This window comes from Opisthocomus hoazin, chromosome 1 (genome assembly GCF_030867145.1).
Source record: "Opisthocomus hoazin isolate bOpiHoa1 chromosome 1, bOpiHoa1.hap1, whole genome shotgun sequence".
Taxonomy (NCBI): domain Eukaryota; kingdom Metazoa; phylum Chordata; class Aves; order Opisthocomiformes; family Opisthocomidae; genus Opisthocomus; species Opisthocomus hoazin.
In genome coordinates, this window is record NC_134414.1 from 141394087 (window position 1) to 141421025 (window position 26939).

At 46.4% G+C, this 26939-nt stretch overlaps 1 protein-coding gene across 11 annotated transcripts in view; it reads right to left on the reverse strand.

The window, feature by feature from the left end:
* PPFIBP1 (PPFIB scaffold protein 1) overlaps positions 1-26939 on the reverse strand; it is a 121292-nt gene that overhangs the window by 57460 nt on the left and 36893 nt on the right. For 3 of the 11 annotated variants that reach the window (XM_075439206.1, XM_075439197.1, XM_075439112.1), the window contains exon 1: positions 3789-4134. The exons of 7 other annotated variants lie outside the window; for them this stretch is intronic. The gene's annotated coding sequence lies outside the window, so the exon portion shown is untranslated. Of the gene's footprint in view, positions 1-3788; positions 4135-26939 lie in introns of those variants that run through there. One more of the 11 variants, XM_075439215.1, reaches the window with a different exon arrangement.

The following is a 26939-nucleotide window of genomic DNA, read 5'->3' on the forward strand; positions in this document are numbered from 1 at the left end:
TCTGCTGACCACAATAAGACCTGGAGGTGTTCACCACCAGGCATGAACCAGTATCAAAGAATCAAAGCACCAGCCTAATGACCCAGTTCGTACCATTGGTCAGCCTGTGGCCTGCTCTGCCTGTAGGTCCATGCCACTGAAGGGGCATCCCACAGAGCACCTCGGAAATCTCACGTGGCGCTTCAGGTTAGCTTGCATAGAAGACACAGGCCTTCTATCACTAAAAGGAAGCTGCAACTCAGCAATAAACCATGTGTCTATCTTCTGTATTTTTTCTCCCCAAGAATTTGCTAGTCTAGAAAAAGAGAAGTCTGACCATTTGCCCAAGATTTGTAGCTGTCTGATAATCTAGAAGACCCTGCATGCAGCTGTTTGTCTACAGGCAGGATATCTCAGATGCCCATGGCTCACTGGACATGGTAAGTATGCACAGCCTGTCCCTCTGAAGATGCTGCTCTCTGCTTAACAGAGACTGGCATGGTAAAGATGCAATCTGATCTTACCCTCAAACTTCTGGAAGCCAGAAGTGCTCCCCAGAGGAGTATTTCCAGCAGTATGGAAAAGCAAACCTGCCCGACGCGTCACCTGTAGACCTGAAACCGTGATGAACCAGCTAAGCACGTACTGCGGTACTTTGCTGAAGAGGAGCTGCGGAGGTCAGAGGCGCACCCCATCCCTCCACCCCAGCACAATGGACACACGAGACACCAAAATAGCCCGGATTGCTGTGGCTTTAATCTAGGACACACGAGACCACTTCTGCTACAAATACAGTTAGGGAACAAAGCTAAACAAACACCAGGAAGGAAAACTCGCTTTAACCTTTTGCATACCCTGCCATTTGGTTTTTGTATTAGGCCGCACCGCTGCTGACATTTGCCCCAACATAAGCAATTAAGAAAGTTGTTCATCATATCTCTGGCATAAGTCCTGGAAAACAGTCTACTAAAAACCAAAGCAAAACAAAAATTCATGCTATAAACTGAATTCTCCCTCCTATGAGTCAACTTACTGGTTTGACCCAGCTGGGAAGCAGCTCTTATTGGAAGCTGACAGCTAGCTTTGCTGAAATATTATCCTTAAAATGCCAACAAACATTTCATCTTCCATAGGAAATCTTTTATTACATGAAGTAGGTCTAAACCCTACGGTAACCTTTGAATGACAGCACAAAGACTACTGCGCTTTTGGCAACTGTTTTGCTTTATTATTTAGTTGCCAGCATCAGAAAAGCCATGAGAACTATTAAAAGTCAAAATATCTGTAAGTTAGTGTGTTGCAAACCTTAAAAAATGCAGTAGCATGGTAACTGAAGACTTCCAACCTTCAGGGAGAAGCCCCCAATTATAAACACGATGTAAATATTAAATTTCAAGCAGTACAATTCCTGCCACAACATGCAGATCCTACAAGACATTTGGTCTGGTGCCTCTACACCTGATAAAAATGAGCAGAAAATGCAGCATTCACTTGGACAACACTGAAGACAGTCTTGGGTTTTCTCCTTCAGCATTTGCTGGCTCTGATAATCAGGCCCTGCTCAAATATGGGTGTCTATGAATGTGGAGTGTGAACGACCTGCACTGGATTTCCCTCTGAAGGCAAAGAGCACACAGAGACACACCATGGCTGCTGCTGCCCCCGGCAAAACACTGATTCCTCACAGCTCTAACTAGAAAAGGACCAACAAACCAGCAAAGCACCCACAAACCTGCAACAGCTAATTAATGTTTGGGAGTCAGGAGTGCCCACAATCTTCCCAATGTGCATAAACACCTCACGGGGGGAATAAAGAAGACGGAGCCAGACTTCTCAATGGCGCCCAGTGACATGACAAGAGGCAATGGGAACACACTAAAACATGGGAAATCCCACTTGAGCATTAAAAGAAGGAAAAAAAAGTCTTCACTACAAAAATAAAAAGCAAGCCTTCTTTACTGTGAGGATGGCAGGCACTGGAAAGAGCTGCCCTTCTGGGTTCTCCATCCTTGGAGCTACTCACAGCCGGACTGGACCTTGCTCAGAGCAGCCCGCCCTGTGCATTTCTGCTTTGGGCAGAAGGTGGGCTGGAGACCTCCAGAGGTGCTTTCCTACCTCGCCCATCAGTGAGCTCTGTGCAGCTCATGATCAGGCATTAAACATGGTACTGAGGAGGCTACCTCGGAAAAGCCTACTGCAGGCGAAAAATGCACTAAGGGACAGAGTGCTCCCTAATCACATCCATTCGCAGCGCACCCCTTGTTTCTCACCTTCTGTCTAGGAAAGACATTAACTGGGGGCAAGGAACTGCTAATTTACACTCGCATAATAAAGCCATGGCTCATAGGCACAGAAAAATCACCTCTCTTGCACTTCATCCAGGCAGAATCACCCCTCACACTTCCAAAAAAAGCACTCCTTGCTTTTCCTAAACACAGGTTTTGTCCATGGTTGCCAAAAACCCCTAAGACAGCTCTACTGATGAGAGCACCAGCGGCAGACAGTGGCACCAACAGCATCCAGGAGACCTCCAGCATCTACCCCACTGTTACCTGGTCCTAGCTCCAAGGAAAGAGACGTGTCAGCCTGCACAGTGCTTGCTCCACTGCCACTGCAAAAGGAGCTGTGCTGCTAAGAGCATATCTTCAGATAAAATTTAGTGAAGCAAGACCGTGCAAACACACTGATCTCCAGAAACCCTTCCACCACTCATGGAGCATCTGTTCACAGCCTAACCGAGCCTACAGCTCAGAAACTTAGAGAGGTGAAATAAAAAAAGAACAAAAAGTCCCTGAGCAGAACAGCTGGAGATGACGCAACAAAATCCCATTTCCCCGGTTATTTACTTCTCCGAGTAGTCATTGAAAAGTAGCCTGGGACAGCACATCCTGCTCTGGCCCCCCTCCCAGCACAGTGCAGCACATCCAGACATTGGGAAGTAAAACTGCTGTGACAGAAGAATAATATTGGAAGCATGCTTCCCCGGTAAGGGCAAGGAATCTCTTATATTGTTTGGTCACCATCACTGGCACGCAGGGAGCGGATGGGCAGGGAGGAAATCAAACACCTCATACACCAACGGACCAAAGAACCAAACTGTATGAAAGAAGAAAAGACAACAAACCGCAGGAAGAAGAGGGTGGAAAGGGAAGGTGCAGAGGGAGTCAAAGAAATGCAGTTATTAGACAGCAGCCATAAATCAGCAACCCTTTGTGGATTATAGGAAAGAAGACAATACTGGAACACCAGCGGATTAATCCCTGCCCTACTGCAGGGCACCTAGACTGCCTCCGACTCCACAAACTCTGAGAGAAGCCTGGGCTGACCACTAACACAGCTGAGCTTTCCCAATATGTATGCTCCTTTCTTCACTCTTTGCTTTGGTATAACAGAAATAAAACCTAAGAGAAAACTCAAGGCTTTGGGCAGTGACTAAGGAAAACCACGCAGTGAAGTAACACGAATGAAAATCAATCTCAGAGAAGCACAATGGAGCTCCTCAGGAAACTAAGGAATAGTTAATATTTCAGATGATGTCAAGCAGTTTAAATTCCTCTCATCCACAAAAGCAGAAAGGGGGTGGGGGGTGGGAAGAGAAAATCATCATTTTAACATGGATGGATTTATGACACGGCAGATGAACGAGAAACCAAGGTGCACACAGTAGAGAGAGAGGCAGATGAACGAAAGCCACCCCTGGCATAATGCCATCGAGAACACACCTGGGAGGAAAGTACTGACAGCACCCTGTCTGATGGACCATTTAAAATAAGTTTTCTCTTGCTTTTCAAGAAAATGACGCCACTTACCTTCCTGCATGCGTACAATCAGTGCAAGACGGGGTGGGGGGTTGTTTTTACAGAGGCAAATCCCCCTGTTACAGTTCCCAGCTGAATACCTTCCTTGCTCATGCTGACAAGAAGCAGCATCGCTTCATCAAGGCTGTATTTACAATCCACCATTAAAAAAAATCAAAATAAAATAGAAACGCAGCTATCTCCACTATCAGGTACGATTAACCTTATCATTAGCTGGCATTTCTACCGCATCCCTGGCTGTCACAGAGAGACATTGCTTGGTCTTACTTGTTTAATGTCCCTTCCTCTGGTTCGAACACACCAGCCGGTTGCTAGGGCTGTGCTGTTCACTTTTCAGTAGGTGGAGATTTTTTATTTTTATTTTTGAATGACACACAAACCCTCCGGCTACAGTGCTAGTGAAGATGTATTCCAAACGGCTTACAGAGAAAACAAAACACTGCCCTGCAAAGAAATCCAAGGAAAGCTAGAAGAAAACAAGGGGCTTTGTGAATGGGAACTGCAGTCTGCTGGATGCAATCGGGAAAGCTGCCTGACTATGGATTTGAAAATCAGATATTTAATTGAGATGGCAGACTTCAGAGAAAAAAAAAAAAAGCCTAAACATTTTACATACGTAGGAAATTTGAGTTTCACCACCCAGAGGCTCTCTCCTTCCTAGATCAAACAACACACACACAGGCATCCAGGGTCAACATCTTCAAGCTTATTTTGTTTTTATTTTGAGGTGTTCTCATTCTGGACGTCCACCTGCAAAACACACCGCACTTTACAACCCAGAGGTTTGCAGAGCAGAGGAGAATCAGCTGCCTGCTAGCAGGTCTGAAGGCCAAAGGGACACACCATGCCCCACGTGCAGCCCCTCCGGGGAAGCGCAAGGGCTGGCCTTTTGTCCCGCTCGCCTTCCTCTTCGTGCACGTGCTCTGCAAACGCTCAGCATTTGGAAAGAAAGCACCAGCTACAGATTATTTTTACGATCTGATGCAATGAGATGGATGACTTGAGTCTCCCAGCTCTCCCATTCCTACACAACACTCATTAAATCAGGAAATTCTGATACACAGGAATGAAAAATCTCAATTCAGCCATGTTTCTGACAGCTGCAGAGAGTAAAAAAAGGACCCCCAAGAGCAGGCTGTTACCCCTGAGCAGTCTACCACAAAAATACAACCAAAAAGCCAACAAACTGCAGTCATTTCTTATGGGGAAGGTGGAGGGAGAGAACCTGTTCCACAGCAAAAGTAAGACCCCACATTTCACTTTGCTGTCAAAATTAATGTCCCTGCATTCTCGGTCCTAAGCACGAGATGACTGCGAGAGGTCTAAAGCATCTTCTGGATTTGCCTCTCCTGCCTCACAACACTGAAACAACACATCCTAAGCAATTCATTTTTACAAGGCAAGGTTCTGTTTCATGAAGATGAATGCATTTCAGACACATTACCACATCTATTTGCGCTGTTTCTGGCTGGCCAGAAGAGAAATGAACACACAGAGACTTCTTTGCAAAATACATTTCAATCACAAATACAATGGGCTTCAGATGAATTCAGTATAAAGCTCTGGCACAATTCCTCATGGGATGTCTGAAGATACTCAGATACAGTGCCACCAGTTAGTAGCATTTTAACACTTAATAGTGAATATATTCAACCAATTTACACTAGGAGTCATTAACATTTCTTTTAGCATAAAAGACAACTCAGTTTCATACCTTCCAGGCCTGAAAGAAGAAACTAAAAAAGAAAATGGGTCCTTGTTGAATATATTGCTCTGGTGTTTTGCAAGAGAAGAACGAATGAAATTTAAAAGTAAAATTAGGAAATGCTGGAAACATTAATGGGAACAATATAGAGACATATTTAGCATGAGGCAGGGACAGGACACTAGTTAGGTCCCAAACATGCTTTGAGCTGCGTAATCCAGTTATTGTCCCCCTTCCCGGAGGAGAGGCCCTGGCCGTTGCATGGAGGCAGTCACCTCTGCTTGGGGACACCTCCCCAGCAGCTCCTCCCAGCAGGCACCCAACCGGGCTCTCTCACCCCGCAATGGCTGGACGGCCATTGCACACAGGCTGAAGCAAGGAGGCTCATTGAGACTAGGCATGTCCCCTGGCTGGTCCTTCCACGGACAAGTCCTCCATATCAGGAGGATGACTACGAGGAGCACCATCCCCAAAGCAGGAGCCCCGTGGGGCCAGGCTCAGGGCCCCACCAGCCTGCAGGCTCAGCACCCTCCAAGAGCCCAACGCTCAACTGTGTGACAAGGATAAACATTATTATGGATAAAGCCCTCCCACAGGTTGGCAAAGGCTTACTTAAACTGATAATGTTTATGTATTTTTAAATACATAAATAAATCTCTTCTTGAATTTGCTGAACTCTAGTCAATGACATCAAAGCAATACTGTTCTCATATCACACAGGACCACAAAAAAGCAACAAATGTCCCTTTATTCCTTAACTCTAGATCCCTTCTTTGTTCCCTGAATTTCATTATTTCTTTATTATACAACAGACATTATTTATTTCCTTTAACTGATAAAAATGAGTGGAAGCACACTCTGAAAGCCTATCCCACAGTACGTAAGAAATGTCTTGAGATAAAAGGTATCAAGCAATAGAGAAGACTTTAAAGCATTTTAAGAGCACAAAGCACGAAAGTCCTTCCAATTCCTTCTGTTTGTATCTGAGAAAAACCTACCTCAAATCACACAAAAAATTTTATTACCAACCAGCTTAGTCGCGTTCTGCACTTTGCCTTAAAATCTATTAATCACACTCATCACGATGCAAAAGCTAAGCCTCGACAAGATAAGCATCCTTCAGACACTTTGACAGAGAGGTATACACAGCAAACAGCTTATCCAGACACCCAAGGTCTCCAAGTCAAGGTTTATGGCTTGGATTCATAGCCAACTACACAACAAGCCATTTATTTTGGTCTCCAGTATTGAAATCATCCTGGTTGCTTATCTCTGCTTCTATCCAGCAGCTCTTTTTTTCATTTTAATTGAAAGGAATTTTAAAAACACAGCAGGAGACGGTTACGTTGTTTTGCGATGAGGAAAGGAGCTGTGTGGTCGCTGGATGAGACCACAGCCAGGGCAGCAGTACCTTACCTGCAAAGCAGCCCTGTGATGTGGATGCCTGTCTACTAACACTCTTCGCACTCACTTTCACTTTTTACTTACAAGCAATCCGAGGACAAATGGCGGCTTGCAAAAAAACCCCACAGATACACTTCACCTTAGGCTGTCCACGTTTCACTGGTTAGCTGTTTAGTAAATGCCTTCAACTACTCACCTTAGAGAGTCTGAGAAATCAATACGTTACTTTCTCATACATTTTGCTTAGGTCCACTGATTAGAAAGACAATTGAGATATTCATTCCTCGCTCCGAGACTGCTAATGCAAGTGAGGAAATGCCTCACATTCCACAGCAACACGTTATTGACATGCTGCGGCCACACAGGCTACAAAACAAAAGAGGCACTGTTGGCTATGAATCCAAAAGGCAGTTCTTCAAAACACCTCAAGAACCACCAAATCCCAAGCACAGACGCATGTTTAGATCCAGTTTCATAGCTCATGCCGCTTTCTTTTAATGGGCTACATCCAAAGATCAAATTCATAGACTTCAAAATTAGAAAGGGTTCGGGTCTGGATTCTGTACCTTCAGTCTAGGAGTTTCCACATCCACAGTTTCAGTGTTGCCACTACACAAAGTAAAAGTCAAGGGCACCTAGCATCAAAAGCCCAGAAAGAAAATAATATATATTTAGCTTGAACAGTATTTTCATATCTTTAACTACCAACTACCCGTAAAGAACAATAGAAAAACCAATACTTTGTAATTCCACAGCATCAATTGTCACATGGGGAAAATTTTCATATAAAGTCCCAGCATTACATCCTTCTCCTTCTGTCTGCCTCTGATTTTGTTGTCTGAAGATTTATTTTTCCAGAAGGAATATATAAAAGAAGAGTGTGATATCTGAAGTACATGACTTGTGTGTGAGGATACTTCAGTTTTTTAAGACTCATGACATCCGAGAACTGGATGGCAGTACAACCACTGCACCGCTGATACACCAACAATCCCCTGATACAGGACGATTCACCATCTCTGCCCTCTGAGCAACTGAAAAATTAGGCAAGGTGAAATTCAACATGGTGGAGGACTTTTTTGTTTTCCTCATGTAATAGGATGGGACTGAACTTTAATGAGAAAAATATAGGGGGGGAAGTGAAAAATAAGACATTGTAGGCCAATTTTCGCTCTGGCTTTGTCTCACGTCAAAAACATGTGGACTTTTGAATTTCCTTTTCCCCTAACTTAAAATAAAAGCCCTTAGCCAACAGCTCATGCTGCAGCTTTGCCAGCCACTTATCACACAGAATGTCAGGGGTTGGAAGGGACCTCTATGGGTCATCCAGTCCAACCCCCCTGCTGAAGAAGGGTCACCCACTGCAGGCTGCACAGGACCTTGTCAAGACAGGCCTTGAATATGTCAAGAGAAGGAGACTCCACAACCTCCCTGGGCAGCCTGTTCCAGTGCTCCGTCACCCTCAGAGGGAAGAAGTTCTTCCTCATGTTCAGACGGAACTTCCTCTGCTTCAGTTTGTGCCCATTGCCCCTTGTCCTGTCACTGGGCACCACTGAAAAGAGTCTGGCCCCATCCTCCTGACACCCACCCTTCAGATATTTATAAGCATTTATAAGGTCCCCTCGCAGCCTTCTCTTCTTCAGGCTGAACAAGCCCAGCTCCCTCAGCCTTCCCTCATAGGAGAGATGCTCCAGTCCCCTCATCATCCTCGTAGCCCTCCACTGGACTCTCTCCAGTAGCTCATCATCTCTCTTGAACTGGGGAGCCCAGAACTGGACACAGCACTCCAGATGGGGCCTCACCAGGGCAGAGTAGAGGGAGAGGAGAACCTCCCTCGACCTGCTGGCCACACTCCTCTTGATACACTCCAGGATTCCATTGGCCTTCTTGGCAGCCAGGGCACACTGCTGGCTCATGGTCAACCTGTCGTCCACCAGCACACCCAGGTCCCTCTCCGCAGAGCTGCTCTCCAGCAGGTCCGCCCCAAGCCTGTACAGATGCGTGGGGTTGTTCCTCCCAGGTGCAGGACCCTGCATTTGCCTTTGTTGAACCTCATTAGGTTCCTCTCTGCCCAACTTTCCAGACTGTCCAGGTCTCGCTGAATGGCAACACAGCTTTCCGGTGTATCCACCACTCCTCCCAGTTTGGTGTCATCAATGTTCAGGTAGTACACTTGGGAAACTGAAAGAGTCTCTATCAAGACAACTTTCTTCAGGCAGCACGTGACCTTAATCGCTATTAAAAATGGACATTCTACCTCTGAGATTCTTGGAATATCAGATGTAGGTGTTGTGCCTTTCAAAATACCGACTTCAAATTCTGAATTAGTTCGCAGCTTTGGAAAGGCCCAAGCAGGTCATGTGCAAAACACATTCTGAAACATCAGTGTTTGCTATCATCAATGAGAAAGCAAAGATGAACACAGTCACCTTCGTGTTTTGACACAGCCATGTCTGCTGTCCTGTTGCTGGCCAGAGGAGGACCCTGCACAGCACTGGCTACCCAGCTGCAGAACAAGGAGATGCCTCTCGCCCAGGGAGTGCAGCACTGCCAGGATGCTCTCCCTCATCCCCTCAGGACCATTCTGCCCATCCTCCAGCACACAGCCTCTGTTTGCTGCCCAGCTCCAGAGCTGCTCGTTCAAGCCTAGCGTGGAGCAGCAGCACTCACAGACACGGCTTTTTCCCAGCACTGCCCATCGCACACTTTCTCGACTGTCTTCTGTCCCCCAAGTCTCTTTCCAGGATACAGCCTCCAGTCCCTAGGACAGCACAGCCCTGAGTCAGATAACCAGGGATTTCAGTAACACTGGACCAAGCAAAGCTTTTTTGGGTTTTTTTTCGGCCAGGGGACAGAGGGCTGTTGATTTTTTCTTGTTTTTTGAATACCGAAGTTTCAGTGCCAACAGATGAAGGATAAAAGCTGCGCGCTCTTAGCTTGAGGAAAGGGTCCTTCGTTCCTCTCTGTACGTTGTGCTGGTGAGAAGCAACAAGCAAAGCCCCTCCAAAAAACCTATTATTACAGTGCAACTTTAAGGAGCCATACGCTGTCCTCACCACTGTCTAACAGTTGCCCTTGTGTGGCTGGTGAACCTTGTGTCCTGCCTACGCTTGAGCCAGCCTTGCTTATCATAGGTTGGAAGAGACCTCTAAGATCATCAAGTCCAACCATCAGCCCAACACCACCATACCTACTAAATCATATCCTGAAGTGCCACATCTACATGTTTTTTAAACACCTCCAGCGATGGTGACTCCACCACCTCCCTGGGCAGCCTGTTCCAATGCCTCACCACTCTTCCAGGAAAGAAGTTTTTCCTAATACCCAATCTGAACCTCCCCTGATGCAACTTGAGGCCATTGCCTCTTGTCCTGTCGCTGGTTATCTGGGAGAAGAGACCAACAACCTGTCTCACCACAACCTCCTTTCAGGTAGTTGTAGAGAGCAATAAGGTCCCCGCTCAGCCTCCTCTTCTCCAGACTAAACAGCCCCAGTTCCTTCAGTCAATTTTGCAGCTAGGACACAGAAACTGTGTCTTGCTGCCTGCTCTTTTTTCATGAAAGCCCGCCGCCAGTTCTTCAGGGTAGATGTGTTGCCTGCTCCATTCCACTTCCCTCCTCCTGTCAGACTGACGCCTCCTCACTGTCCTTCACAGGCAGACATTTTCATGCCCTGGTGGCCTTTGGCCTCCAGCATCACCCAAGGCCAAGAAAACTCAGTGGAGCAGGAGCTGAGCTGTGCCTGGGGCTCAGAGGAGCTCTCAAGAGAAAGGTATCGGTACTAGGAGAACTGAAAAAATGCTGGCCCCAGCTGGAGGTCTCCACAGTTAATAGTCATGGAGTACAGGTGATACTGAAGGGTAGGAGGGTTTTCACCAGCATGGTGGAGGGAGGCAACTGCTCAGCATTAAGCCAGAGCTGTGACCTCTGAAGGAACTGAGCACGAAACAAGCCTGGTCCCAGCCCTACCATCTTCCCTTTCTTCTGCAGCAGGAAGAGGAGAGAAGCTGAGAAGAAAGGAGATGGCAGAGGAAAAGGTGGCTTCTTTCTGCTGCTTTGCCACTAAGAGAGAAAGCTAGGGAGGTAAGGGAGCAGCCACTCTCCATCCTGTGGCCAAGCGTCTGTGCATATGTAGGAAGTGGAAATATTCCACCTGCTGCCCACGGCCCCATCAGCAAGATAAGCAGAAACAGATTTACAACAGAGGAAGACGCAGGTCATGAGACAAAGAAAAATCTTACCAGTCAGAAACTTGGGACATACTTGCATCAATGCATCTTTGATGCCCAGCTGGGGACAGAACTGCAGCTGCTACAAACCTATGTAGATTTCTGTGGGATAACAAGGTTATTGGGACTAAGTTTACTTGCTACAGCTGATCTGCTAAGTGTGAAACTATTTTTTTTTTAAATTACTTAGAACAATGCAAAATGCCTGTTTCATTACATACAGCAATAAACTGTGATTTTTTACTGACCATACTAATAGTAGGCTGCCTTTAGTAGACATGGTTATATGATATACTAAAATGCAGAATAGCACAACTTTAAAGAGCTGTGCAAGAAAGTTTACAATCCAGTTGCAGTAGTACAGTGCGAACACACCTACAAGCACCTGGTTCAGGTACGCAGAGCAGCCTAACCAAAGCTCTCTCAGGCAACAGGGTAAGCAGTGGATGGGTCAGCACACACAACACCCCACGCTGTGCAGGCCAGTGGTGCCATGATCCAAGCCGGCGAGTCTGAAGCAAACTTAGGTGTGTCTAAATCACCCAACAACAACAATAATGTAGAAATAACTGTCCTGTGCAAGAGCTGAATTGCCCCTCTCCATTCTTCAGTGTCTGCAACCTGTTTAAGCCAGTCTACAACTCTGATATGCCAGTCCAGTTTACAGGTTCTACTGGAAAGCCAGTTTCATCTGATTTCTCCCAAAACTTGAGATCTTACAGAGAAGTAATTCCACTAGGATCTCACTTTTCATTAAGAAAGAAAAAAAATATTACTGAACCACATGGTTGCTGAAGGAAGCTTGATGTGATCCGAGAATATCCTGAAAGTTTGAACACAGGAAGCCCCTTTGCTGAGTTTCAGCATCCATGCAGGGACAGGAATGACTCCCACACATTGATACAATGCACAGTCAATTCCAATTTATTGGTCTGCTTGCGTGGTTATATACATTTTTCATATCTGCACACGCGATCATGCTTATTCGGGTAGGCTACAGACATAAACCACACGCTGTTCACGCACCCCACATTCCCTTATGACTGGTAACTATGCACTAACGCCAATAGCAACAGACCGCCTCCATGTCCTTGAACACATCTTGTTTTTGCTAACCCACACCATGGGCACTATCAGAACTTTCTCAATGGCTGTTCTTAGCTGTCCTTTCCAGCGGCCTGTTCAGTTATGCTGTTTTGCTTAAGCGGCCTAGTCGTGCTAACTCTCAAGCTACATCAACCCCAACACCCCTTATTTGCCATGTAATATAGAAAGGCATAGAAGGGATGTGGATAGGGGAAGCAGGATCACCTGACCTTTTTTTTTCCAAAAAAAAAGTCTGCAATAAAGAAAAAAACCAGCTTAGGCTGCTTAACTGTTTCCCTTCTCTCAACCTACAGATGTAATTAAAATAAAGCTTCAAAAACAATATTAGTAATTTAATACTTTTTTAATTAAAAGTGTTTTTATAACATCAAAAGACCACAAGTAACTTCACTACTGTTTCATAGTTGTACTAGGAAAAAGTGGTTCTTGCGTAGCTTCGTAGTTTTCTAACTTTCCAAAGCTGCAGCGTAACAGAAGATAGCGAGGTTGGAACACCACATCCAGGGTTTAATGCTCTGCCTAGCCCAAGATTTATACACATCTAATTAGCTCCTCCAGCACACCTACCCACCTACCCTTGGGCTCTGGGAGCTGTTAGTATAATTCCTGCAATTAAAGGCTTCGATGCCAGAATCCTTGTTTGCCAAAAGGAAGAACCACCCCGTCATCCAGCACAGCTGGGCATGTTTTTACAGGAGTGGATGCCCAACCGTAAGAAGCTGACATTCAACATCTGAACTCTCTCAAAGTTCAAGATATTTATTAGAAATCTGTAATTCACAACCCTGTTGCCTCCCAAGGACCTCCATGGCCCTTCTCCAGCACAGCAACCGACGCAAATAAGGAGTTCTGGGAGCTTCACACACTGCAGTTTTATTTGGCCCCACCCAGGGATCTGTGCTGGACATGGGGGAACCGAACCGAACAAGTCTCACGCTGCAGCAGCATTGTGCTGCGGTCTCCCCACCCGAGACCATGTTAACTTCTTACTGTGTCACGGACACTGGCAACACAGACAGACGGGTAAAGGACCGCTCGCCTGTCGCAACGCGAAATCAAAACTAGTACAGAACAGTTCAATGCATGCTGACTGGCAACACTCATCATGTTTTGGATGAAATAATGACCCTTAGTATTTCCATACAAATGTTCCTCTGAATACACAATCTCCAGATAAAAACTTCAAAAACCTCGAGGGATCAGATACACTTTTAATGTTGCATTTCTTTGAAGTCCTTTCCCTTTGTATTTCAACAACACTTCAAAGTTTTCCTACTTGCATACAAATCAGATTAGACATCTAATGCTAAAAGAAGCAGACATTAGAAGTGTTTCACACTTTCCCAACCTTCGGGAGGGGGTGGAAGACACAGTCCTGTAGAAAGGTATATATTAACTACACGTCGGTTTTCACTATACCAGCTGGCCATGAAGGAGTTCTTCATGTATCAAAGGTGAAATAAGAAACAGGGTAGAGTCCCAGTCCCTCCCACCTGCAGCTGAAGATCCTGGTCCTAATGAACAGCACAGGTTTAACCTGTAGGATGCATATGGTCTTGCTGACATCAAGAGGGAATTTGTGATCAATGGAAGTGTCCAGTCCACAAAGGCCACGGGAAGGACGAGGTTGTTCACAGAAAAAACAAAGGCCCACTGGCACTGTCAAAGCCCTTATGAAGTTTAATGGGGGTGAGCTGATCATCTTCAACGGTTTTCTTCAGAGGCAAGCAGGAGAATACAACAGGACTCCCAAAACACTGTGAAAGTTGCCAGTGAAAAGGAAAGAGGGCAGCTGACAAGATGTACCAGGTCTTTGTGCCTCAGTGAAGGACCTCATCAGACCAGCTGAGAAAAGAAGGTCCTAGAAGTTGTCCATGTCAAAAAAACTGAAAAAAAACCAAAAACCCACCCCAAATAAACAGAAGTAAACAATTAATTCTATTTTCTCATCATCACCATGAACTAGTAGCTTCCTCAGCAACCATGTGAACATCTGGGGCCAAATTCTTTGTTGTATGCATGGAGGCTCAGGAGCTACCTGGAGATAAGCCTCACTTGTTCTCAAGCATTAAAGAAGTTTTAAAGGGTTGATTCTTTCTTCATATAATAGAACTATAAAAATCACTATTTTTAAAGTATTGCCCCTGTATTTCCCTTGTTGGGGCTGACTGGTTTTCATGTGGTTGAAAAACACATGCAAAACACTGAGCCATCACCTAAGGAGCTGTTTCTGGGGGGTTATATTTAGCTCTGAAGCACTGCAGATTTTGTTTCCCTGGCTAAAGTTAGGATGGGATCCTCCCTTAGAGGAGGATATTGCTCTTACTCTGTGGAACAGAAAGAAAGCACTGAGACAGTCTAGCCTGGGCTTGCAGAAGACACTGGTGATGCCAAGGCCCCAGTTATGATGATCCTGCCACGTAAAAGGGGAAAAGTAAATCCAAAGCTGGCAAGAATGTTTACTGTACGTATACAATAGACCTACAGCTTCAGCCCTGTTTGGGAAAAGAAATATTGCTTATTTCAGGATGTAAATCATCACACATCTTCAGACAGGGGTCCCATCATAGTCCAGCTCCTCTCAGTGACGGCTCACCATTTATTTACCGCTATAGACCAACAGCCTGCAGCAGAGGCATTTGAGCAGCTATGTGAGGTTGCCTCTTCAGTCACTGGACAGAAATGGGGGTAGCTCTCAACAGCAAGTGTGCTGAAGTGCATGCAGAAAGGTCCACCACTGCTCCCACCCCCTCCAGCAGCACTACTAAACCCCTACGGTAATTCCCTTCCTGACAGCACGAAACTCTGCCGCTTACGTAGACGGATTCATCTGCTCCAAGGTTTTGCTGGTAAGATATTAACTACCACGGTATTTTACTTTGTAGAGCTTCAGGTCTTGTTGATAAACTCTGGTTACACTTGCAAATGAATTATGATGCGTCAATCAACATGAGTGTGCTCGCTGGTGGTATACTGGTTTTGCAAGTACCCTGGAAACACTGCGTTACTGAACACTGTTATCAGCGGGTTTCTAGCAAAGTCCAAAAAGCAAGACTAAAAGAAAGCTCTAACTGCTTAAATGCTACAATACAAGGACTTCTCCAGGACAAACTTTTCAGACCAGCCACTGCAACTGTGTGCTCCAGTTTGCACAAGCCGGGTGCTCCTGCAAGTCGCTACACTTCAACTGCTCTGCCCAGGGAAACAGCCTCACTTGATTGCTGAGGATAAATACTGTGTGCAAACAAGCTGCAAGTCCAACAGGGAGCCCTGCTGAAGCTTGTGGAAATCCACCTAGGCACAAGGATCCCTTGCATGTAATGAAGTGTGAGATTACTGCTGTTCAAGCCTCAAAAAATACATTGCAATTATATGGTATTTCATTAACAATAAATTCCCCCAACTGAAACGTATCTTACCCTAAAAAGTGACTCAAGGTAAGAAATTTAAAAGAAGGGTTTCCTTCTTATTTTCTGAGCCTAACAATTATTGCAATACAATCTGAGTGGAAAATATGGGTGGATAATACTAAACTTGTTGCCTTAAATACAAGTTTTTTTATTAGTGCTAAAGTAGAGCGTTCTGAAACAGAGCAGTAATATCGTCTACACAACTACTCCTGCTGTTATAGACCTCACCTAGCAAACTATCTTTTGATCTCCCAAATATCCAACTCCATTTTTCAAGCTAAAGTAAAGAGACTTTGACAGAAGCCAAATGCCTTGATGTTGGGAGGTAAGAGAAAAGGAAAATAGCCAGAATAACTCTAAATGCAATGAAAAAAACATTTAAAAAGCATTGTCCACATGGTAGATCTTTGAGAAAGCCATGGTCTCCTCATTTTTAATTAATTCTTTATTATTTCTTGGAAGAAAGTCCACCTGGCTATACATTTAACAATGAATAAGGGCAATCATCACTCTAAACTCTGGTTTAACATCCAGTGTTAAAATAGAGGGTTTCACAGGTACATTCAGGAAAAAAAAAGGCCAGGAACGGGTATCTTGGTGTGGTAACGACCAGATCTCTGGAAGCAGAGGTGTACGAATCGATACAGTTGGCCTTTGGAATTTGTTTTTGCCCTTTATTAAAACTTTTGACAGTTCCAAATAGTAAGCTCTTGTTTCCTGCAGATGTCTCAAGGATCATAAACGCATTCAGGCATCTCATAGTATTTTAATGAAATATCAATTCCTGCTCCTCTACTTGACTTGCAGGCAAAATCTGCCATTTTAAGAAGATAATCTTAAGCAGCTTTCTGAGAAATGTCAAGAATACTAAATTGCTATTTCTGTCCTCTGGTTTCATTCCCCACTCCCCACCCCCCCACATTCTATTTAAATTGTCTTTAAAAAGAACGTGGAGCACTATCCAAGATGCAGTAGTGTGAAGCGATGTGCTGTATTTTACAGATTGCAAGACCTGAATCAGTACTGTCTGCTAATTAAAAACCTTCTAAAAAGTAGGGGTTTAATTCCTTGTGTTGCATTATCTTGTCTAAAAAAAAAGACTTTGGAAAGTAACATGAAAGAGACAACTAGTAAATGGCATCCCGTTCTTCTAAACCGAGGCTCAGGTATTAACGAAACAAACGCTGATGCCGAGCCACACTTCTGACACTTTCGTGCCTGTTTCGAAGTTTCTGCAAACCTATTTTAATATCACTCGGGCAAAAGCTGCTTATGATTTATGGAAATGTCTTTGTTTAAGGAGAAGAAAGCTTAACTTGCTGTTGCTATGCTGCAACACCAACTCTGTCCTCAGCGCTGGAGAGCATTCCCCGTTCTGATCGCCGCCTTCCAACTCAGCACAGCCAAGGACAGGCCCTGGGACAAATCCCGCGCCCTGTGCTGATGCTGCACGAGGTTCTCACTGCAGCAGTCTCACTGGCAAAGATACCACCAGCATTCGGGGGGGCTCATTGGCAAAGATTGACTTTGTCCATGGTCCCTTACAGCTCGTAACTGGGCATGACTAGACCGCCTAAGCTGCCTATGCTGCCTAACTACCAAACAAGGAGGAAAGAGCCAGAGGATGTCCAGTATCTGAAACAGAGGACTCAGCAGTGGAAGGGCAAGGTCAGCATCGAAGAGGTGACCATCCATGGAGGGAAGCGATCTAGCACATGAGTGTGCACTCGGCAGGGAAGAGATCGGTACCCGTAAGGTGCTTAGGACACCCCAACAGCACACGCCCCAAAGGCAGCCTGCAGAGTACGTGGGTAACAAAGCCCATCTGATCTGAGCATGTGCCTTGGGAAGAGACATTCAGCATCGACCCCACAGTGGGTGAACAGCAGCAAGCGGACCTGTGCTCAGAGGGCAGCCTCCCAGCAGTCCGGGCTGCCCCAGGAGCCTCCAGAGGGAAGGAGGGAAGCTGACAGATCCTAGGACAGAGGACTTCTTCAGGTCTGAAAGCAGTACTGAGAAGCCATGGCCAGACAGCTATGATACTCCTTCCAGCCAGAGGAAACCTCTTCACACAGTTGTGGGCGAGTTCCCATGCCGCAGGCACCCCTTGGGCACGCTTGGCAGCGCTCCTGGTTGCTGAGACCCCCTGCTCCGCACTCACACGACACCTCGCGCTGCCGCAGCCTGGCCCAAGGCTCTCCCGGTACCACAGCAGTGTGGTCCGAGGCAGGAAACTTCAGGCTTAGGTGGGGACAGCAATTATGAACATCTATACAGCAGTCTGCCAACACAAAGGATACACTGTGAAAAATACATTATTTTCCTAATTCCAGCTGCCAAACTCAAAAGAGCTAACCTGACTGAAGACAGACATAAAGATGAAGTAAACTGCGCGTTAAATCAAAGGAAACAGCTTAGCTAAACCAGTCACCCTGAAGGGCTTAGGTTAAAAGTTGCTCACCTGAGCTGGGACTCCTGCTACTCTGGTCTTCACATCAAGTTAGCCTACCCAAACAGAGCACATGTTCATCTACCTGCGCAAAATTCTCACCAGTGGGAATTTCTCACTTGCGGGAACTTCGCACCAGTATGGAGACAGCAAGCGCTCCATGTGGAAACAGAATCCAGCAACCTCAAGCACAGCTCCACACTGCTACTAAGGCCACACTTAGTGAGGATGGATATTCAGCTTGTGACCGAGCAATCGTTATCTCATAAATAACCAATGCTATACCTGTCTGCAGATTTCAAGCAATTCGTCTTCAAATCATTTAGAACTGGGCACAGTATGGGGGAGAGGAGAATCAAGTCTTACTTCCTACTAACACTAGAAAATAATACAATGCTCTTCTGAAGTAAGAAAATATCAGGTAACAATAGAGAAACACACCCAGCACACATGCATGCCAAAAGACACATGGCACCACGAGAACATCTCCAATATCTCTGCAACGGGAGTTTGTTCCTTGGAGGTTTCTTGTCCAAGAACTGCAACCCAGCCTGGCACTCCTTTGCTTGCAGGGTCTGACAAGATCCCAAGAAGCTGGGGTGGCCGCAGGCCAGCGACCTTGTGCTGTGCCGTGCTCCAAAGAGCCACACGCAAATGTCTAATGAGAGTAACATGACTACACATGTTTCCTCTTCTGTTATAATGCCAGGAAGGCTCCAAACTTGTTCTAGATAATACAGGAGATGGCAGCTCAGCCATATCTCAGTGCTCCATGGTGTGGATCATGGCATTCGCTACAGCTGTCATAATACACTATAAATTATACACAACACACACTCTTAATAATGCAAACCTCAGAACTGTCTACATATTTTGCGGTAGCAGAAATTAACAGACATTGACAACTAATCAGAGAGAAGAAGCATTAAGAGACAGCCGTAGTCCATTACTACTATTTGCTGTGTATGTACGCAGTTTCTTGCCGTCATACGTGACTACACTAACAGTTTCTTCTCATGTAGAAATGTTGCTGGGCTTCTCTTTCCATCCTCCCAACATGCAGTTATTTCAGCAGTGCTGCCCAGACCTTTAGTGACAGGGGATTATCACCGGCTGACAACACCCCCCTGCACACAGAAGCACAACCTGAATACCACAGCCAGGCACCAGACACCTGATCCAGACGAGCGCGTTCAGGAATTATCCAGGGGACACGATACCACATTCACGCTGGTCTGTGCACATCCCTCCTCCTACTTCTCTGTGCAGAGCACTGCTGCACAGCTGGCAGAGGACTTGTGAACAGAAGCACAGCTGCAAAGAAGGTCCCTAAAGCAAATGACGAGATAGGCTATAAAGGAGCAGGAACATGCAAGTGAGGGCAAGGCTGGCTACTCCAGATACTCATTGGATGCAAAGGTGTTAACTACCGAAAGCGTCCAAAACTGCAAGGGAAGTAAATCACAGAATGGTTTGGGTTGGAAGGGACCTTAAAGATCATCTGGTTCCAACCTCCCTGCCACGAGCAGGGACATCTTCCACCAGACCAGGGTGCTCAGAGCTCCATCCAGCCTGGCCTTGAACACTGCCAGGGAGGGGGCAGCCACAGCTTCTCTGGGCAACCTGTCCCAGTGTTTCACCACCCTCATGGTGAAGAATTTCTTCCTAATATCTGATCGAAATCTGCCCTCTTTTAGTTTACAGCCATTCCCCCTTGTCCTGTCACTACACACGCTTGTGAAAAGTCCCTCTCCATTCTTCCTGTAGGCCTCTTCAAGTACTGGAAGGCTGCTGTAAGGTCACCCCTGAGCCTTCTCTTCTCCAGGCTGAACAGCCCCAACTCTCTTAGCCTGTCCTCATAGGAGAGGTGCTCCAGCCCTCTGATCATATTCGTGGCCCTCCTCTGGACCTGCTCCAACACATCAATGTCCTTCTTACATTGGGGGCTCCAGAGCTGGATGCAGGACTCCAGGTGGGGTCTCACGAGAGCGGAGTAAAGGGGCAGAATCCCCTCTCTCGACCTGCTGGTCACGCTTCTCTTGATGCAGCCCAAGATACGGCTGGCTTTCTGGGCTGCAAGCGCACGTTGCCAGCCCATGTTGAGCTTCTCATCCACCAGTACCCCCAAGTCCTTCTCCTCAGGGCTCCTCTCGAGCCACTCTCCTCCCAGCCTGTACTTGTGTTTGGGATTGCCCTGACCCATGTGCAGGACCTTGCACTTGGCCTTGTTGAACTTCATATGGTTCACACAGGCCCACCTCTGCAGCCTGTCAAGGTCCCTCTGATTGGCATCCCTTCCCTCCAAGCGTGTCAACCACACCACACAGCTTGGTGCCATCGGCAAACTTGCTGAGGGTGCACTCAGTCCCACTGTCCATGTCGCCAACAATAATAAATAAAAACAATAAATAGTAGCAAACTGCTGTACTGAGATGGATCAGAAGCAGAGGGAGGGGAGGAGAGGAGAGGAAAGGCAAGGCAGCAATAGTGGAAATCTGTGCCAAGGTCTTGGACGGAAAAGCACCAAACCCACACAGAGGCTCCTGCGAGCACTTGGAAGCTGGCAATTGTAAACTGCCTTTGCTCCGTTGCCAGACTATTTTGAGGCTGAAAGTGTTTCAGAAGACAGACAGCAAGGCTCTCCCCCATACAGCCAGAGATGTGGCAGAGTGGCATCCTCCACCTGGTGGATTTTCATCCCATGCTGGGAGCTGGGAACGGATACAAAGGGCACCAGAGCAGCTGTCAACTCCGTTTTGGTTTTCCCAGTAACACTGTGGCACCTGATGGGGTGTATGACTCCGTTTTCTGTCTGTACATGGCCAGGAGACAGCTGTTCACCACCCTGCTGGGTGGCCCCAGCAGAACCACCACAGCTGCTGTACCACTGCCGTTGCCTGGTGGACCTCCAGCAGCAGAACACCCCAAGCACACAATGCCAAGCAGGCAAACCAGCCCGAACGCCCCTGGCATCGAGCTTTGCGAGCACAGCCAGTGGTGGCTGCCCAGTCCTGAAGCAGCATCGAACTTTCAAAATATTTTGAACAGCTCCTTATCAGCAAAGCGGCTTTACACCAGCTCAGCATTTCACAATGGTTATAATCTGGTCCCCTTAAATAGGATTGACAACCTAGCTGAATCACAGCCTGAAATAGAGACAGTCTCTCTGTTGGTACAGGATCTCATCAGCAAGAGCCACCCAGGCTGAGATCAGCAACTTGCTCAAGCCCAGATTTGACAACAAGAATGCTCCTAAAGCCACTGAAGTCAATGGTACTGGGAACATTTTTAACATTGTCTGCCTGTTTGAATAAGTGACCAAAACAGGACCTCAGAATACAGATCCTGCCAGCTTTGCACAACCTGTGGGTGCTTTCAGTAATATCAGCACTATGTTGTAAGGCTCACACTAAAATATCAGCTCTCCTCACCTTGACTGACTTCAGTCCATCAGCTGCCAGACATGACCTCTGCCACAACCCGAACAGAAGCATCCTGATCCTTGTGGCTACAACCTTCCTTCCTTCTCCACCCAGAGGAACCATGGCGGTGGAGGGGGAGTGTTTGGGCCCAAGGGGCATGCTAAAGTCACAAAACTCAAATCAAGTCTGCCACAAAGACATGTTGTCTTCTAGTACTGAACTTGCTCCAGATTGCTGTGGTTCAGTGCACCACCACCATCACACAGAAAAGCAACTTCTTTACCAAGATATTTCTACGTAAAATTTAGTCAAGGTTACATAGAACCACTGTGACCCATAAGCTTGACTCCATACAGAAAATAAAACAAAAATTAGTCAGTGAATCAGGGAAAACAAGGGCTGCTCTGTCAGAGACAGCTCACAGGGTGGGAGAGCAGAGCAGGCTGCGCCTGCAGAAGGGAATGAGCCAGGGAAAGCCTCCACTGAGGAGACCAGGAGTCTAGAGGCAGCTCACCCACCCGCCCAGAACACAGACACCAGCCTAGCCTAAAGCTTTTTTTTTAAAGCCTTTGCCACTCATGGTGAGGAACAGAACGCTCACTGGGCACTCAGTCGTCAACCTGCAGGGACAGCCTCCAGTATTAGTTTCGTTAGTTTATCAGGTACTTATTCTTATCATCTGTCGATGCTTATATGATTATGAGTTTCACTGTTGTTATTTAAAAACAGCTGCTAAGTGCGTGAGAACTGGAACCTCCTCCAGGCACAGGACCGTTGGCCTGGTTAAGCGAGGAAGGCGTTTCAGATGTCTGAGCTCCTGGAGGATGCCCACCTGCCACAGCAAAGATGATTCTGCTCCCAAAACACACATCCTGTCCTCGTCAGTGCCGCTAACTTCATCTCCCTCAAACTGGGGGTTTGGGGGGGAGGGCTAAGCCTAAGCTTCATGTACCTCGAAACAGCGTGTGCTGATCTGCTCAGGGGGAAGGAAGAAGAAGAAAGTGTGTTTCCCAGCCTACCCCCCCGTTACACACCTCGGTACAGGTATGCCAGAGGAGAATCAGGCCTTCAGAAAGAAAGAAAGAGAAGGGAAAATATGGCAATTGGTGTGCTATCCTAATGAAACAGACCAAATTCTCTGGTCTTACCATTCCATTAAACACTAGGTGATTCAATTGAATTTGATCTCCCCTCATGAGGCAAAGCTATTTCCTCTCCTACTTTCTTACAGTAACTCAGATTTGTCTATGTCCTATTTTTGGTATCTATATTAAGAATATTGCTCATAACCAGATTATATGGCATTTATTCTGAAGAGTAAGAGATACTGATACAGCTAAAAATTCAATATAAACACCCTGTGGATGTAAGCCATGACATTTATATATCAGATTAAGAAGCACTAAGAGGACTTTCTGATGTAGGGCACATGACCCTCCCTTCATTTCAAAGGCAATTATTTTAATACCATGATTTCAATGTGTGACGTGTCCTTGAAAACGCTTGCAGACAGACATGCTTTATCAAAAAAGCTTCCAAATCCTGAAACAACAATTTCAGGTGCATCCCCGGTTTCGAGATAAGAGAACATCTGCGAGGGAGCATACGGGCTGGCCAGCAGATAAGCAGGCGGAGACAAACAATAATTTTATGCAGCACGGATCCGAGCCCCCCTTTATAGAAATGGAAAGGCTCAGGGAGATTGGACATGGAGCTCCTGCTTCAGCCCATCTCGAGCTGCAACCAGCCCCACCTGCGCTGCCGTCGCTGCCAGCAGAGCACCGCTTCGTCCCCAGTCCCTGCTCCCAGGAGGCCTCTGGAGCATCTCGCTGCTCAGAGCAGCCCTTGCCTTTCACACCTTGTCGCCTGCTCCTTGATATTTTCCAGATACCTCAACCTGGACGCTACTGCCTTGTTAACTTCAGAGGGCCAGCTTATAGCTTTAATCACAAAGCAGAACACAGCCAGGCTCTCCGTTACCACTTGTCAAACCTGGTCAGCACCAACTCAGCCTTTCAAAAACAGGAGACACAGAAAATCAGCCAATCTGTTGCAAGAAGAGCTGAAAAGATGATAACAGCTGGTTTTCCTATCAAGACCTTAAACGTTCCCAACGCTTTCTGACAGCAGTTTGACACCCCAGGCAAAAAAAAAAAAGCCCCCATCCAAGCTCCTCTGGGCAAGAGCCATCTGCACACCTGCGCCATCACGTCCCAGCCTGTGGATGCCCCGGAAAGGGGGTAACAAGAAGTCCCAGGTATCATGCAAGGCTTGCATGTGAGGGCGTGGGGATACAAGCAGTTAGGCAGGCAGGTTTAACTTGGAGGTCTTGCAAATTTAAGCTCTTAAAAGTGAAAAAATACTCTGCATTCCCTTATGTTATTCAGACTGGAATTTCTTCATTCTAACAATAAAACCAGGGAGGGTAGTAATGAACCTTACCATGGGGAATCGCACTGGCTCAGGTACCCACTCTAGTACCTGCTTGCTGTTTCCCTCTGGCTGTGATCACCTCCTGGTGACATCTCCCACTTCTTTCCTTCCATTCAAGCTGATGTCCCCTCTCCCACCACCTTTTTCCCCTCTCATGATACTTTCCTGCTCCCTTGAGTGCCCATGATATTTGTGATCTGCAATCAACCCATAATACATGACAGCTTCTCCCTCCTCTTTGCTTCTTGCAGGCAGTTAGGAGAAAGCACATCCCAAACAACCCTGCCCTCAGTTCTCGTGCTTGGCACAACCGCAGCCACAAACAGGAGATGGCAGGAGATGTCCTCTTCGGCCCCGCGCCTACTGCGTTGGACCTTGGAGCGACGGTGCTCCGAGGAGCAGCCGCCACGCAGGGCCAGGCACAGCATCCAACCCTCCAAGCTCTGCTGAGCGGAAGGACGTGCAATTCTTCTTACAGCCGAGACGTTACCTGAGTTTTGGAAAATTTGCACTGGGGAAGGAAAGGAGAAGGAAGAAGTATCCAGATAGTCAGGTAGCTCCCTCCCCCTCTTAATTTCCGACACCTAAGTAACACACAGAGGTACTAATGTATCGCAAAAAAATTCCTTGGTAAGGGTATCAGCATGGTCTGAGCAACTCGCCCTGAACACAGTCTTGGAAGCACTCACCATTTTTGGATGCAATACATCAAAAAAAAATCACAAACACAAAATTAAAAAAAAATAAACAACAAAACAGCCCAAGGCAAGCATGCAGGTCCCCACATGTTGAGCTGCTGGTGTTTCTTCTAAGCAGCTGAAATCAAAGTCTAGTGAGATAACTCGTCAGATGACAAGGGAGAGGCACAAAGACACCACCAGAAGTGCTCACACCCTGCAAGTAACACGTGAAAGCCTGCATACCAGCTGCTCTGCGCTTACTGGTGCGAAGCCCAGGTCCCAACCCAGCCCTGAGGGCTCCTCAAGCCCAGCAAGGGAAAAACATCCCGATCCATCAAAAGCCACATTCAGCTCCTCAAAAAGTCAGCTGACAAGTAATCAGCAATTTGGGTGTCATGAGAAACACTGGATGAAACCAGAGCCCTGTGAGCATGCCGTGGCTCAGGACAGCTCAGCTCAACGCTGGAAGGGAGACCGTACAGATGAGGTATCAGCTACATAAGAGATTCAAAGGAAAAGAAAAACAAAAATACTGGCTATGATACCTTGGTGCTGCTGCCCGTCATTGAAGGTCTCATCTCAGGCATCAGGATATCTGCCCCACTCATCAGAAACAGAAAAATAATCTTGGAGTTAAATCTTGAGCCTCTAAAAAAGACTCAGCAAAGTTTTGCATCCCCAGATAGAGCGCATGGCTAAAGACCGCTGCTTTCGCCACCGCCTGCAGTAGCAGGGCATGCCCAGAATAAAATGAAGTCATACAAGACTTCCACCAGAAAGTTTATCAAACAAGCCATCTGAAGCCAGCCAGAAGTTGGCCAGTGAATCACTGAGAACCTGCACAGAGGCAGTCAAGAGATTTTCCAGAGAAAGATGAAGGAATTCTTCATGTAATTTCCATGCTCCTTTGCACCAAGCCACTTTTCACCAAGCTCATCACCTGTCCTCCCCAAGAGGCCTAAGCTGTTTTAACAGTGCCCAGTGCTTCAAAGGGCCTTTCTAAAAAGCCAAAATTCAGGAAAAAAAGGAGAAATTTCAACTACATTTGAACAGTCAACCGTATTGTTGCCGTAACTTGCTCTGTAACAGAGTTCGCAGTTCCTCAGCTCACTAATCACTGCACTCACCTTTTCTACATGTCATGCACCACAGTCGAGCGCCTTGTCAGTCAATAAAGCAGCACGAAATCCACAACAAGCCCCATAGCCTAGTGCAGTTGTATAAAATTCTTTCTGCAAATGAAGTAATCCCAGACACCGCCCTGAGACAACAACTTCCACTAGAGCCCACGAGGGGAAAAAAAACTCCTAGCATGGCATGTGGTGGGTGAGACAAGGAGGATTAGTTTCTATACATGCCATGTGTTAACACAGTCCCCTTTTAGGATGGCTCACTCTTCCCATCTCAGTCTCAAATGGAAGACAAGATGAGGAAAAATATTTCCGAATACTACAGGAAAGGTTTGCCCCGCTTCTGGTTTGAGGGGGAAGAGGAGGGAAGGAGCAGAGATCCCCCAGCTGGCGGGGCATGAGGGACACCCTCCCCTCCCCAACAACCCTGACCCAATTCACACGCTGCTTCGCCTTTACAAACTCCAGTCGATTTCTCGCACACCTCCAACCACACACTGAGAAGTGGCAACCACATCAGTAAATCAGACAATGCATTTAAAACCAAACACCAACAACCCACCACCACCAAAAGCACTTAACTGCATGGTTAACAAGGTTAGGCAACATCATTAAACAGTTCTCCCTTTTTCTGTTCTCGATGGGAATCAAACTTCCCTTTTTTTTTCTTCCCCCCTTCTCTTTATTTTAAACAAGAAAGACGTGTGGTGCTGCTCTAGTATAAGCCAGGGAGCCTGGACCTCAAGTTAACTTTGTTTCTCCCTTCATGGCCTAAGGTCACTTGATGACTTCTTCATTTTCCCCATCTGTAAAATGGGGCAAGTAATAATTGGAAACTACTACACAGTGTTATAGAAATAACTCTATTCCCAGCTGCATAGTTCTCTGAAGATGCAAACAAAGTGACAAGCATTATTACTACATGATGAAATGATATATTTTCTCCCCCAAGCTATATAGGGGAAGAAAAAAGCCATGCAAACAGCCAACTGTATTCCTAATGAGATGCAATGCTCAAAAAGTGGGACATCTTAAAACAGACTGGAGAACCTTCTTCCAGCTCACAATGATTATTCCCAAAATGTCAACCTCACAGGATTTATAAATGCAAGAAGAGAAATGTATCATTTGACCAGGTTTCTGCAGACAAAACAAACTTGCCTAAATAAACAGG